This window comes from Protopterus annectens, chromosome 9.part0, assembly GCF_019279795.1.
Source record: "Protopterus annectens isolate FY-2018-M chromosome 9.part0, PAN1.0, whole genome shotgun sequence".
In the NCBI taxonomy this organism is placed as follows: domain Eukaryota; kingdom Metazoa; phylum Chordata; order Ceratodontiformes; family Protopteridae; genus Protopterus; species Protopterus annectens.
Window position 1 is genome coordinate 70142664 of NC_056743.1, and position 17078 is coordinate 70159741.

Sequence of the window (17078 nt, forward strand, 5' to 3'; positions counted from 1 at the left end):
TCTTGTGACTGTCACATCCAAAAAATGTATCTGCTGTGTATCCACATTCAGGGAAAATTATATCCCCTATTTATTTTCATTCAAATATTGAACAAACTCTACAAATAGTATTTCCCACCACGCCATACTAACCAACAATCATCGAGAAATCTTCTCCAGATGTCTATCTCAGACAGATAAATATTGTGTAAATTATCATATATGAGCAGATCCTCTAAATAGCCTATGAACAAATCAACATATATAGGGGCAAAAGACACCCCCATTGATGTTCCCTGGACCTGCCAATAACACTCCCCTTGGAAAAATATAACATTTTTAGTTAGAACATATTCTACCATACACAATGGCAAGGTGTTAAAACCTGGAGGGCAAATACCAGCTTTCTCTAACCAATATCTGACAGCTTCCAGTTGGCTCTGTTAAAGATCCTATACCGGATACTATCGGCCTGCCAGGTGGTTTTTGTAAATTTTTATGAATCTTGGGCTATAAGTAAAGGATCTGTTTCTGGGGGTCATCCACCATTAAATGCTGTTTAAACTGTGGGGAGATTATTCCTTCATCACAAGCCAGATCCAAAAATGTGTCAATCTCTCTCTTAAAATGAAAGGTAGGGTCAAGTGGAATGGGCATATAATGTCTTGCATCCCTTAGCTGTCTATGGGCCTCTGATGCATAACCTTCAGTGTTTTTCCATGACCACTGCCACTCCATCTTTGTCTGCTGGAATGATAACAATATTTGTGTTGATTTTTAGATTTCTAAATGCCTGTTGTTCCTCAGCTGTCAAATTTTGGTTCAATATTTTGGCTTCACAGTTCCTAACGTGTAAATCTTTTATAACTGACTCTTGAAATATAGCCACATGTTTGTCCATTGGGGCATAAATTTGGATTTTTGAAATGAAATTCAGTACATCTTTGAGCCCTATTCTGGAGACCAAAGTACAATTTTAAATTAAGTATATGACAAAATGACAATAAATCATCCACCACACTGTCTTCATTAGCAAAAAAAACAGGTATATATTTAAGCCCTTTATTAAGCAATTGTTCTTCCACTTCCGTTAAAGTTAGAGGGGAAATATTGTGAACATTGTACACCGTATTTACCAGTGACCCAACGACTGTAACAACATTTGTACATTGTTTATGTTTGTTATGCTTTCAACCTCCTCAGTGTCTTCTTGGCCTAAAGGGTATTCCATGCCTCTTTGCTTCTTAGAACTAGGTGACCCCTGAGTATGTGTTTGTTCAATATCTGTAGCTGATGATTCCTCCCCTGAGATGCTGCTATATTCTGCACCAGACTTTATGAGGACTTTTCCTTTTTGTTCTCTCCATCTTACCCCCTTCCTCAGAAAATTTGACACTCTTCCCGAGGTCAAAAGGTCTCCTTCGCTCATAATCTTTGATATTTCAATTAAACTTTTGAAGTTTTTTATTTTTCAAAGATTTCTCTAGGGCTAGTAAATCCCTGGACAATTTAGTTAAACACTCTTGATACCGAACTTGTCCCTCAAATGGTTTTAAATCCTCATACACCTCTTGTACATCTACACAATTTAGTAGTTGAAATCGCCCATTATTAGGGTGTTTGGTTGAACCCTAATATTTTCCATTATATCTAGAAAAGAGGAGTGGGAATCCTGGGGCATGGTGGGGGATCTGTAGCAAGTTACAATTTGGATTGCAGTTTTGCCCAGAGTGAGTTGCACTTGGATAACCTCAGATGCATTATGCTGAGCAACTAGCCTGGAGGTGTGGATATCCTTAATGAATATGGACACATCTCCACTTTGGGTGTTCTGGTCCAGGTTATATGGCCGAAAAGTGTGGTATGAGTTATAGCTTGGTAATGCCTTGAACCAGGTCTCAGCCACTGCAGAGATATTGATGTTCTCCATTTTAAGAAGTGCCTTGAGGGAGTGCATTTTGAGATTTATACTTCTAGCATTGGGTAACATTACCGTAGTTTTTTTTGCTTGCCTGTTCCTGTTATGGTGGTGAATTTGTCATTTGAACCTTGCCTAAAAAGGCACTATATGGGCGGCAAAAGCCTTAGCCAGTATCTGGAATCCCAGGGGTGGCAGGTGTAGGCCATCTCTGGCAAAGCATCATGGTCTGTTGACCATGTTGTCCCAGGCAGACAGATACTGGATTCCCTTAGAATGACACCAGAAGCTTAGCCAATTGTTGAAGTCAATCATTTTGTCCTTGTACTGCGGTATAATTCTGGGTGATGGCAGGATGCTACTCAGGGCTAGGGTCATACCTGCCTGGGCTGCAAGATCGGACAGCTCTTCCATGTCTCTTTTCATGTAGCCCAGGGAGGTATGTCTCAGGTCAGTCACACCAACATGGTCAATGACAGAGTCATATTTGTACTTGTTGTGGAGTTACCTGAATGCGTAGGTTATGTGACAGATCATGGCACCTGACAGGCAGCTGACAGTAACCTTCTCCTTGTTTAGCTTGGTGAGTGGGATATCAGTATGCCTGACTATAGAGTCACCCATGACTAGTGTGTTGAGTACGCTGTTTTGTCTTATGGGCTGTGGTTGAGTGGCATACTGAGTCTGTGGGCTATATGTCATTTGGGTTGTGTTGGGGGGGTGGAGGTTGCTTGCGTTTCTGCTTTGGAGGTCTCTGTTGCTTGAGCAGATTATTATTGAGAGCCTCCGCAAATATTTTTGTGTTTCTATGTGTGGATTTTGGTGGCATAGGATTAGTGGGACTATGTGATGAGTGTGGTGTGGGGCAAGTGTTTCCCTTCTCCTCTTGACTGTCAAGTTCAGTCTTGGTTGGAGAGAGCTTTACCTCCAGTTTGGATAGATAAGTGCATCTCTCACAGGTTGTAGTGTTGGGTGGTAGGAGGAGAGGGTTGTCTGTGTACATGAGGCAAATGCTAAATTGCCCCAAGATTCCCAGATTCATCAGCTAGACAGGAGAGAACCCTGGGAGTTGACCCTTGGACATGCCTGAATAAAAAAATATTTTCCTCAAGACAAGTGAGGAAAGTGTGTACAAGAGCTGTTTTTCTCTAAGCAAGTGAGGAAAGTAAGTTCAATTGCTGTTTTCCTCTAGGAAATGCAGAAGGTTGAGTGCTGTAGTAATTTGTAGCTTATTTAGTGCTTACAATAAGTTCTGAACAAGTGCTGAGCACGAAGAAGCAAATTCAAGTGCTAAAAAAAGAATCTGTATCTGAACTAGACTAGTTACAGGAAAAAAACAAGTGCAAATGCTGGATTTCAAATCAGAAAGTTGAGAGAGATGGAAAAATTGGCCGAACGGCCAGTAACTATAATTTCATGTGGTAGATAGGTTACCTAGTGCTTACCACTCCCACCGATAAGCTAACAGGCTTCCCTCCAACACAGAAAGGCTTGGGGTTCTCAGGAGCTTACAACCAGTCCTGGATACAGCAAATCTCTATCGGGACTAGACTAGTTATAGGAAAGGGGGGAAACAAGTGCAAATGCGGGCTTTTAAATTAGAAAATTCAGAGAGATGGATAAACTGCCCAAATGGCCAATAACTACAATTTCTGGGTCAGAAACCACTCCTTATATAGTAGGTAGGTTACCTAGTGCTTACCACTCCCACTGATAAGCTAGAAGGCTTTCCTCCAACACAGAAAGGCTTGGGGGGGCTCATGAGCTCACAAACAGTCCTGGATACAGCAAATCTGTATCTGGACTAGACTAGTTACAGGAAGGGGGGGGGCAAGTGCAAATGCGGGCTTTTAAATCAGGAAGTTGAGAGAGATGGAAAAACTGCCCAAACAGCTAATAACTACAATTTCTGGGCCAGAACCACTCCTTATGTGGTAGATAGGTTACCTAGTGCTTACCACTCCCACTGATATAAGCTAGCAGGCTTCCCTCCAACACAGAAAGGCTTGGAGACCTCAGGAGCTTACAAACAGTCCTGGATACAGCAAATCTGTATTGGGACTAGACTAGTTACAGGAAAGGCAGGAAACAAGCGTACATTTTTTTTGTTACAGTTAAGCAGAACACAGGGAGATTCTAGCAAAGGTTTTTCTTTTCTTTTTTTTTTGTAAAGGAAAGGGAGAGAGGAGAAGCAAAAGATAATTCAAGGTTAAGAAATCAAGTGGGCTGGCCTTCTCAAATGTTCTGTCCGTGTTAGGTAGAATGAGCTAATGACACTAGACTGAGAGGAGTGTCCCAGATCAAATTTACTAATTATGGCAGTATAAGGAGTCTCCATGTGAGTTATGAGTTTTGTTAACTTTAAGCAACACTTTATCAGCTGACCTAAGAGATTTTAGGTTAGTATAGGGTTGAACAAGGTCAGATAGTGCTGGACAGTAATTAGGTTTATACAAGACTGTATGGGCAGTTAATAGTTGATTTAATGTAAGTACATTTGGTAGTTCTAACCAGTCCAGATCATGGAGGGCAGTACAGTGATGTGATTTTTGAGGCTGGTTAGATGCAAATTTGGCTATCTTGTTATAACAAGATTCAAGGTTATTTATTTCTACTTTACAAAGGTTGGTGAATATTTGTGAACAGTAAAATAGTGAGGATAACAGGTGGGTTCTTGCTGTTTCAAGTCTGGCATGGTTGGTAAGATAGGGTCTGGCCCGATAGAGAGTACCAAGTTTTACATGGACTTTACATTTCAGTGCTGTTTGTTTGTCATATCTCAGTACATTGTCAATAGTGACCCCAAGCAATTTTGTTTGTTCGACAGGTTCAATTGTAGTGCCATTGGAAGAAAAGATAGCAAGAGGTGGATGATTATTTGGTAGGGAGGCTTTTGAAAAGTCCATAGGCTTTATATTCTTTAGGTTTAGTATAAGGTGATGGGCTGCTAAGTAGTTTTCAGTGTTATTCGGGGCAATCTGAGTTTTTATTTGGAGCACATCAGTAGTGGGAGCAGAACAGATGAGGGAGCTGTCATCTGCGTATTGGATGATTTTGGCAGGGTTAGCCTCAGAGCTGAGGTCATTAGTAAAAATAGTGAAGAGTAGTGGTCCAAGGATTGATCCTTGAGGTACCCCTACAGAGATGGGAAGTTGGGGGGGGAGTTTTTTATCCCATAAGGTGGCCTGTTTTTGATTAGAGAGGTATCTATGGAATCAGCTTAGGGCTTCGGGACAGAAGTTGTAAGAGGCCTGTTTATGTAAAAGGATTTCATGAGATACAGTGTCAAAGGCTTTTGTCATGTCGTGGAAGGTGGCAGAGATCAGTTGGTTATTTTTGAAGTGATTAATGGAATTAGTAAAACTTAAGAGGGCTGTATTAGTACTGTGTTTGGGTCGAAAGCCATGTTGTGTATCGGATAAGAGGTTATTCTTCAGGAAGTAGTCTAATATTTGTTTGTGAATACATTTTTCTAAAATTTTGGCTAAAGGCAAGAGAATGGTTATATGTCTGTAGCTGGATATATTTGTTGAGAGGCCTCCTGTATGAAGTGGTATGACATGGGATATTTTCCGAAGGAGAGATCCATACTGTTCAGAGATAGAACGGTTAATTAGAATAGATATAGGGTATGCAATGGATGTGGCAGCTAATTTCAGAAAGTCTCCAGGTAGTTGATCAGTGGCAAGAGTGTATGGTTTTACCTTAGATAGAAGGTATTGTATGTAACTAGTTTGGATAGGTTCGAATTTGAAAAAGGAAGGAGGCTGGATAGTAGGGGTGGGTACTGAAAGAGGAGAATGTGCAGTATTTTTAATAGTGATGTTATTGAGGTAATAAAATGGGAATTTAATTGGGTGGCTATACAGTCTGTAGCAGTGGTGGTTGTTGGGACATGGGGTAGTGGGTTTTCCAGGGTTAAGAAGGAGGTTAATTGATTGCCAGAATTTTTTGGGATTTTTCTGGTATTTTAGTTGACAAGATTGAAAGTATAATTTTTTGTCTTATTTGATTTGCTTCTTGACTTGATTTCGGAGTTGTTGGTAGGTGGTGAGATTAGCATTAATTCTGTTAGTAATATAAAGAGACCACGCTCTATCCCTTTGCTTGAGTAATAGAATTGTTTCATTTGCTAACCAGGGGAGTTTTTTTGGTTTTGGTACGAATCTTCCTAAGTGGGGCAAGCTTATTTAATGTTTGCAGGAAAGCATTATTAAAATACTGCACAGCAAGGTCCAATTGTAGAGTTTTTAGAGGTGCCTAGTTATGTTGTCTTAAAAGTGTGTTAAATATGGTTGGGGAAAATTGTTTTTTTTGCTTCGAATGTAGTGGAATGTAACATTACTACAGTTGTTTAGATTTTTCCTTATTAGGTATGCTGGGAAGTGATCATTGTTTAGTGATATTAATTTATGCAATGAATAACATGCAGCTGCATATCCAAATGGCTATGAAGAACATTTTCTGAGAAACTCTGAAAGTGTAACATAGATATGAACATTTGCATCTGGAGTTAAGCTGGAGTCAGTCAATAGCAGACCAGGTAATACACTTATCTTTGTTGCCTGTAAAACCAGAAGGCTATAGATTCTAGACCCATTCCAGGTGTTTTGGACTCAAATACATACTGTTGAGAATCATAAGGGGACTGCTGCACTGCTGAGGTGCCACTGTTTAGATGAGATGGTAAACCAGGATCACATCTAGCTGAGTTAGAAGTTAGGTGAATGACAAATATCCTATGCCACAGCGATGTACTATTTATGCTCAGTACCTAAAAGGTCACATGACTCTCACCCTGTCACATGAGCTCATAAATTACAACTCGAGTACACACATTGTCAGAAAGCAGGTATATCTGGTGTTTAGTCTACGAGCATGTGTATCACAAAAATAAGGATTTTTTTTTCTTTGGGTTGAGCTCTACTGTACCTGTATGTTGGGGACAAGGTGTCAGCCTCCATAGTTATACAAATGGAGACTGAGGAAATCAAACCCTAGACCAGAGGAAGAAAGTCATTAACAGCTTATGGCCTTAATCCTTTGCAACAATACCAGACTTATCAGAAGCTGTTTCTTCTTTTCTTTTCACATTTCTCCCTGGCAGTGGATTAACTTCCTCCTGCATTCTTTCTAATAATAATGACCTTCACCTTCTTACAAAGTCCTTTGTTTTCTCCTTGTGTCACAGACGCAGATACAGCAGATTACTGTAGATTCTAATTCCTAATACATTAGAGCACTTTCTGCAGTGTCAGAAGTCTTAAAAATAAATTGATCAGCCTTGAGACTTTCTTGCAACTTCAACACTTCCATGTCTATGTTGTGAATGAGACTTCGTTTCACTGTAAATATAAGACCACCAAGAAGGTCAAAGCTAGTGAGTAACTAAAACTAGAATAGCATGCCAAGGATAACTACATAATTATTTAATTACATTGCAAAACTGAGAAATAATATGCAGCAATGTTTAGGACTAATCATAAATGGCATTTTTATGTTTAGCTAAAAGATACAGTTAACTTATTTACATATGGATTTAGTGCTGTCTTTATCCTGGAAACAGGCATGGAATTTCCACTGATATCTAAGTCACACACAGCCCCTTAAAACCATCATAGAGCAGATCCTTACTGTGCCATCAAAAACTAAATGCATATCTTCCATGAACCCAGACAATTTACATGTATACCTAATAAATAGTGTCTACCTTAAGCATAGCAACAGATAATATCCCCTGACATATGAAAAACAGCTGTAGTTATGCCCCTTCACAAAGGGTACCCTTCCAGAGACCCAGAAACTATAGCTTCGTCAGATTAACGTGGCCAATTTGCATGACCACAAGACATATCTTTGACTTCATAAACCGTGATATTAAAAACACCATACAAGGGGACCCACAAACAGTTTGATTTTGTCAAGTGTAGGTTATATCTGATTACTTTAGGAAATGCATTTGGAAAAGTTCACAGAGGCTATGGATGGAGTAATTCAGTCCATGCAGTATATCTGGATCTGGTGATACTGTATCTCACACTAGCATTGTATATAAGCTAAAAGACCTCAAGGTAGACCCTTAAATGGTTTGTAGATTTTAAACTGGCTGAAAGGTAGGTGATGTACCCCAAGAAACCCTTCCTTTTTGACACATACTTTTCTGAGCTCCATAACATAAAAGCAAGCCTTATGGCTAACCAAATTTGCCAATGACTGTAAGCTCGGTGGAGTTGAGTAAAATTGCTACAGCAAGAACTAATCCTTGGAGACCAACGGTGTACAGATAAATGTATGAGTACAAAGCAGTGCAGTTTTGTTACATTTGATAAACACTCCTCACCTGCCACTTACAGATCATGAAATAGGTCCTGACTTACAGATCATGAAATAGGTCCTGACTTGCAAATGGGTTGGCAGCTCCTTTTTCTTGAACCACTTTGTAGCAACAGCAGCTAGGAAACCACTTTATCTATTTCAACTAATTTCAAAAAGCATCTCAATCAGGTAAGAAGATGTTATTCTATCTCTGTAATGAGTCTAACTAGGCCAGTTATTCAGTAAAAGGTCTCTTTTGTCATGTACCTAACTAGATATATTGTTAAGCTCGAAAAGCCCCATAGGTTCCTGATCAAAAGATTAGTGGTCTACAAAGCATTTAAGACCACGCAGGCTTGAAGTCTCATCCCTACACTTTGTCCAGTGTAGGTCCACCTAGGTGACCTATGTCTTGTATGCTGTGCCATCAAAGACACTATCCTGCTGGATTTCTTGTACGTCCTCAAAACAGGGAGCTCTGCAAACACCTGAACTTAGGATCTAAACCTTTGCCAGTAAATAATAAAACACATTAGAGGGAAAAGCTTATTACCAAACAATTATCCCTCTGGAACAAAATTGCCTTTACACGTCAAACAGAATGACATCCTCACATTTTTTAAGAAGGACTTTGATGACTGGAGTATTATATTCAAAATTTATAACTGACCCAACATGTTCTGTTCTCCTAGAAGTGGGAGGTACAGCTTGAGAATGGGTATCCACAAGGCACATTTTTTGACTTGCTTATAATTCGTATGATCCTGTGATCATATATCTGATGGACAGTTCCAAAGCTGAACCTGTGCAAATATAATGCCATCATACACCCCCACCTGCAGATCTATAAAAAAACTTTTGTGTAGCAAAATAACACAAGTGTAGGAAAATATATTAATAAATACAATGCATGACTTTTTTCAGGTACATAGGTGAGCAGGTTAATCAAAGAGGCGGGAAGTACATAAGAACATAAAGCATAAAGATGTAACTAATTATTAAGGGGCTAACTTGGTACTCTGTACAAATCTTCACATTCTCAAATGACATTTCTTAACAATTCTTTGACCTGCCTCTTTATCAAGAGTAACTTATCACTTTGTAGCAAACATACACTTTCTGAAGTCATATATCTTACTAATTCTTAAGTGTATGAAATGTATTTCACTTATTACAGGGTCAGTTTTTGCATGCAGTATGACTTAAGTCCTTACTCAGTGTGTGGAATTAATAACATTTTGGAAAATTAACATTACCTGAACTGGCATTGTTCAATGGTCCGTTGTATCTGGAGTAATGAAGTTGGTGTGTGGGTGTCGCAGATGTTTACTAGTTATATTCAATGCAGATTTAACATCCCGAAGAAACATCAGAAGCAGCAATCGCTTTACAATGTTTCCAGATATACATCTGTAATAAAAGATTTTTTTGTTTAGTTACCTTATGACATACCACCCCTGGGAACATACAAGCACTTAAACTAGGAGAGATGGTGATGGAATACAAAGAAAAAAAATTATCAGGCTATAGGCACCAAATTATATAACACATGCTGGGAATAAAACAGTTTGTTGTCCTTTTCAGACATCCCATTGTGATATCATTATTTCAAAATGAACAAGCAGTCTAAAAACATCTGTGTGGCATTACACTTTGTGTTGCGGCAGTTTCTGGCTGTGTGTAGTTCTGTGGTTTGCACTGAATGACTCATTTTGAATCTGCACAGTGCTGCTTTTCTCCTTCCTTGTGCTAGACCACAACATGTCGTCTGTGGCTATACCCTTTCTCCTGAGAAAAAAATGCAACAGCTTGTAGAAAAATACCCTTTTTCATCTGATAAGCAAATGCTCCCACCATGTTTAGTTTTTGGTTTCACAATACTAATAGTTTTCACTGGATATGAGACATTACCTTGAGATTTAAAGCTTCCTTCTTTTTTTTTTGTCATTTACATAAGACTTTTGTTTAGACTCAGTTTTGTGCCATACCAACTAATTTGTAATTAACGCATGACAGTTGCATGATTGTCATTTCAGTTACACCTTTTGCAGAATAATGATACAAGGTTGAATATTTTTATTTCCAGGATTTTAATGATATAAGTTCTAGTTGTACTAGTCTTATAATGTTTTTATTTCAGATTTCATTGTTATGATTACAGCCATATAGAACAAAAACAGAATTTGTTTTCAGGATTGAGCCAATCATGCCAAACAGAATCCCAACACTATCTGCTTGTACTTAAACACAGGCCATGAGGTAAATGCCATATTAACATTGTCTCAGAATAAAATCAGCAGCATCATTCTAGCGAGCTGCTCTATGGCTGTTCAAGCCAGATGAAGGAGTAATAATAATCATAACAGTAATAAGATATGCATCAATCATAAGTGCTTAGTCTGTTGACCCAGTTATCTACCGTAGTGCTAAGCTAAAAAAAGAGAGAGATAGTATACTGTAAGAGAGTTTGGAAATGGTCTGAAGTTTGTCTGTTCAAATGATTCCACTTCTTGCAAAGGCTGGCGACATATTTAATAGCGTATTAAGAAAATTATGCTACATGAACTCCTAGGCACTGTTCACCATTTTGTTTTAGTCTGAAGTTGCCCTTCATTTGTTATAAAAATAAGCAGCAGAATCAGTGCTCATTCACACAGTAGTATTGTACATTTCAAAGCACATATACGACTTCTGTATATAATAACTAAGGAATGCTGTGGTGGGTGGTGACATCAAGGGGGGCTGCAGGAAGCAACTGAATGGGTGGGGCCAAATACAATGGGGCAGGGCTATATCACATCAGATCAAGAACCATTACCTGCGATCAAACAGATGTGGTCATTCACTTTCATCCACAGACTACTTATGTAGAAACTCACTCATTATAACCACTCAGGAGCAGCCTCAGGTCAACTGCTGCCCTAGGCAAAAGGACTCTACGGTGCCTGCCACACTACCCAGTGCCCCCATCCTGCTCTACCTACACCAAATAAATACTGGAAAAGCACCCCTGCTAGAGTGGTGCCCAAGGTGGCTGCCTAGTAGGCCTATGCCTGAAGCCGGCTATGTAGCCACTTCACTGACTATATGCACCTTAGAAGTCTAGCCACAATCAAGAATCCATGGGTTCCCATTATCCATGAGTCTTTCCTGTAGTCCTTCAGTGTCATCCTCTGTTTTCCCCTCATCATGGCCCCACACCATCCAGGCAGATTACTTCTTTCTTGCTTTTTCATACTTCATCTTACTTTTTAACTCCCCTCCCATACTTTTAACACTCTGTACCTGGCCAAGACTCCAATGAAATTTAAGTCTGGAGAAAGTAACTGAATTATTATGGGGATCTGCTAGGACTCCAGAAGCTATAAAGGTGTAGATGCACTGAGGTGCATCTTAGATTCTTTTTAACTAACTTTGACTTAATTATTATGGCCTGAACAAAAATCATGAGTAAGGAAATATGTTCCATCACTCTGGGAATAGTGCCTGCCTTCCTGCCCCTTCCAAAAGACAGTTATCGTCCATGTGCCACTCTGGTGTTAGATTGGGATGAAAAGAAAAAGAACAAATGGCCAGAGGTATGTGTTATACTGCCGAGTGTCTAGGAGAAAAAAAACAAAGCACATGGATAAAATCCAACCAGAGAAATAGACCATACATATAAGGAATGGACATATGCAAGGGCCATGGTTGTGCAGCTGATAGCGTTGTCACCTCACAGCAAGAGGTTCTCCTGTTCGATTCTCAGCTGGAGCTCCTTCTTTGTGGAGTCTGCATGTCCTCCCTGTGGTCAAATGACAATAAAGACATGCAGGTAGGTGCATGCGTGAATGGGTGTGCCTTTTTGAAGGTTGGCCATCGGGCTGGCAACTCGGCACCGTAAAAATCCATTGCCAATCATTAGTAGATGGGAGTTCGGCTGTGGCGACCCCTAACCGGGAAAAGCCGAAAGACTTTATAGAAGGAATGAACATCCAAAAGCTCAACACAAGAGCCATGTGATGCTACGTAGTAGCACTACTCAGGGCCATACTCTGCCAATGATGAGCCATGTGATGTTACATAGTAGCACTACTCAGGGCCATACTCTGTCAATGATGAGCCATGTGATGTTACACAGTAGTACTACTCAGGGCCATACTCTGTCAATGATGAGCCATGTGATGTTACATAGTAGCACTACTCAGGGCCATACTCTGTCAGTGATGAGCTATGTGATGTTACATAGTAGCACTACTCAGGGCCATACTCTGTCAGTGATGAGCCATGTGATGTTACATAGTAGCACTACTCGGGACCATGCTCTGCCAATGATGAGCCATATGATGTTACATAGTAGCACTACTCAGGGCCATACTCAGTCAATGATGAGCCATGTGATGTTACATACTAGCACTACTCAGGGCCATACTCTGCCAATGATGAGCCATATAATGTTACATAGTAGCACTACTCAGGGCCATACTCTGTCAATGATGAGCCATGTGATGTTACATAGTAGCACTACTCAGGGCCATACTCAGTCAATGATGAGCCATATAATGTTACATAGTAGCACTACTCAGGGCCATACTCTGTCATGATGAGCCATGTGATGTTACATAGTAGCACTACTTAGGGCCATACTCTGTCAGTGATTAATTGCTGTCACATACATTCTGCCCCAGACGACTACAGGCAGCTACTTGTTGACTGTACTGCTGATACTTTACTCTGACAAAAAGTAAAAATAAAATTATACACACTACTTCTGCAAAGCCAGAAAAATAAATGCTTATTTTAAACAAACGACAACAGTGTCAGTCACTTTTATCCAGAATCAACTCCTGCATCCAATTAAAGCAAACTTTATTGACTGAATATACCTCAGGTATCAGAATGTAATAAAATAGAAAGAACTGGATAAAACAATTTATTTTAACCCCACCTACACAGATGTGACCATCAGGTATTTCCCCATCAATCTATTCAGTAATTTATTCATATATGCACATGCCTTTAAATTAAACATTTCCCCAGTGACCCCTTCAGTAGCTTGTCCATATATGCTCAAACACCTAAATGAAACACTTCCTCCAACGACCCCTTCAGTAGTCTGTCCTTGTATGCACAAGCACTTAAATTACACCAAAATTAAATATTTCTCCCAACAACCCCTCCAGCAGTTTGTGCATGTATGCACAAGCACTTCACTGACATCAAAATGAAACATTTCTCCTAACAACGCCTTAAGTGTTTGTCCATGTATGCAGCCTCACAAATAAATACACTCACACACATAGTGCCTGAAAAAAACACTTTAAAATAAAATAAAAAAAAAAATCTTTTCCCGCACTCATGCTTCCTCATCCACGTTAACTACTTCCTTTTTCTTGAAGCACGTTGCCTTAGTCGCTGCATCATGCTACAAACAGGTAAGTCACCCACTGAGCGATATCTCTGTCACTGCAGAATCCTGCTAATCAGACAAGATTGAAGACCTCTGTCCCTGCAGAATCCTGCTGATCAAACAAGATTGAAGACCTCTGTCACTGCAGAATCCTGCTGAACAAGATTGAAGACCTCTGTTACTGCAGAATCTTGCTAATCAGACAAGATTAAAGACCTCTGTCACTGCAGAATCCTGCTAATCAGACAAGATTGAAGACCTCTGTCACTGCAGAATCCTGCTGATCAAACAAGATTGAGGACCTCTGTCACTGTGTAATCCTGCTGATCAGACAAGATTGAGGAACTCTGTCAGTGCAAAATCCTGCTGATCAGACAAGACTGAGGACCTGTGTCACTGCAGAATCCTGCTGATCAAACAAGATCGAGGACTGTAAAGCCTAATACCAAACTGTTTTCAAAAGAGCCCAGTAACTGTAAGAAGCAGATTTTTTTTTGGATCTCCTGGAGCGCAACAGAAAGTCAACTATTATTTTTAATTTAAAAATAATAGTTATCTTTCTGAGTTGGAACATTTATTTTTTTCTCTCTTTTTAGTTATGGGGGCTGCAGCCCACCAGCCAGTACCATGTGCTGCCTCGGAAGGAACGACTCTCAAGGGACATAACAACATTTGCAGTGATGTCTACATTTGTGAAGGCAAACACAGACACTCATTTAATTGTGTCACATATTTATCTATACAGATAGCATTTACAAGTGATTCTGCTATCAACCCATGTTAAACCATATTCTCAATGCAAAACCAGGGTGTCACTATAAGCTACTGAATTATGCCAGTAACATTTGCTTTAAGCATCTCTTTTTTAAAGGCTGCAAAATATGAGCTACAAGAACCAATTTAAGAGACTTAGAATGTGAGGAAAACAATGAAAATCATTCAACTATCGATCCGTTGACGATTTTGAGATTTACATAACCGATGTTTTTAGCTCTAGCCGATGTATGATGAGTTTACTGTGTAATACTGGGCAGTAAAGCCATGGACATCAGAAATGCAAAAAACTAATACCTGCAATACAAAAGGGGGAAAAAAGTAAACTGTAAATGTGTTTTACGGGAGGGGGTCAAGCCCCATCACCCACTATTATAATGATTATTTGTATAAATCTCTTTTATTAATGTACTGAATACTTCAATCAAAATTATGGAAAAGGATTGATGACTGAAGTAAATCACAATCAAGGATCTAAGTGCTGAAGTTCTTATTTAGGAAACAATAAAGTCTGCATTGTCTAATAGCTGCTCATTCTTCCTTCCTTGTTGTAATACTATATTAGTTAGGATTTAAGTCATGATTCTAAGACATCAGCAGTATTTTTCTTAAAAAAAGAATATATATATATATATATATATATATATATATATATATATATATATATGGATCTACTCTGCAGTCCTGAATTACCACAATGCCGAATCTCATAATGTTGAGACCACAGTAACAAAAATGTATTACTGTGAAAGTTTAAAAGATTGTACCTGAGAAGATTGATGTACCACTGTGTTTTATATCAGGATATTGGTGTAACACAGATCAAGAAGTCTACCCTTTCATTCACGGTAGTGCAATCTCAGATTTGGTATATATAATTAGCAAGGGTTGCAGTGGGGCTTGTCCCCCTGCAAAAATGTTATTATTGTTTTTTTTTAAGGAGTTTAATGTTTTATAACTGTATATGTTTTGTATGTAGTTTTGTACATAAACTAGGTATGTTTTTTTAAGATTTTGTACGACGTTAATCTTAGTTATGGGAAGTTTCTTACGTATTACATTCGCTGCAGTGTTAGTATTTCTTGATTTGCTATGGAGGATTGTAAGGTAAAGTGAATACTTTTTTCTGAAGGATTGATTTATTTTATTTGGTGGAGTTGTAAGTGTTTGTAATGTTGAGGTTAAGTGGCAAAGTAAATATAATTTTAGGTATTAGTTGTTTGGATGTATTGTGGGTATGGTTTTGTAGTTTTTTTTGTAGTACTGTTTTGGGTGTTGGTTGTGTGGAGTGATTTTACAAGGCTTTTTTGATTTTGTGAGGGTCGATTTTATGAGGTTTGTTGTAGTTTATTTCCATTGTTTTGACTTTTCGTTATTGTGGTCTCGACTTTATATGATATGGCATTGTGATAATTTGGAATTGAAAAGTATATATAGGGTGTATATTACATTATAGAATTTTTAAAAGTTCGAAAGTCATATGCTCAAAGCCATATGATCAAACTTTTCAAAGTTCGAAAAGCGAAAAAAAAAAAAAATAAACAAAAGAAAAAAACCTACATTCTCTTCCCATTCCACACTGTATGGACATCTCTGTTGAAACATTCAAACTTTTGCAAGTTCAATCATATGATGTTGATCATATGACATTCGAACTTTTAAAAGTTCGATAATGTAATATGTACCCTATATATATATATATATATATATATATATATATGTGTGTGTGTGTGTGTGTGTGTGTATGTGTTATATATGAATCTACTTTTAAATCACAGCACCCACAACACCAAATGTTATTTTCCTGAGACAAAAATAACAAATACTGAAAATCCCGAAGGGCCGATTTTTCCCAGGGAAAGTAAATACTTGCCTAGCGTGGGGAAATATGCCCTTTTCTCTACTGCAGTGTGATCCCGGAGTTGGCATATATAGTTAAGGGTTTTACATAGCCCAGTATGGTTACGTTAAGTTTTGGGCAAGGGTTTACTTGCTTTGAGAAAAATAACATTCAGTGTTGTGGGTGTTAAGATATTAAAGTAGATCCACGTATATAAACCCTTCACCTCCTCAACAAACTAGTACTGCATCCCCTTTTCTCTTAAACTTGTCCCTACCTCTCTCTTTAAAAAAATAATTCAGAAATGAAAACCATGCTCCCTCTACTCTGATAACCTCCCCCCTGAATACTTAAAACTTGCTGCAGAAGCCATAGCATTTCCTGTCAGCATCCTTATAAATCACTCCATAGCAGAGTTCAATGTCCCTAACCTCTGGAAAAAATCTGTCATCACCCCTTTACATAAAGGGGGCAACTCCAATGAACTATCTAACTATCGACCAATCTCCATCCTCTCTCCTCTTTCCAAACTCCTGGAGAAATGCATACATAGGCAGTTGCTTCACCATCTCATCCAAAACAAATTACTCCTACCCAACATGGTTTTTGCCCATCACACAGCATCACCACTGCCCTAATCCCCTTCATGGACACTATGTCCAAATCCATTGACTCTGGTAATATCACCTCTGTCTTAGTATTCGACTTATCAAAGGCATTTGACCAGTGTCCCACAACAAACTTCATCAACTATCCATCGTAAGCTGCAGCCCACCATCCCTCCAATGATTTGGAAGCTACCTATACTGCCAACAGTGCGTTAAATGGTGAAATAAACTATCCCAATATCAAACCAGCACAAC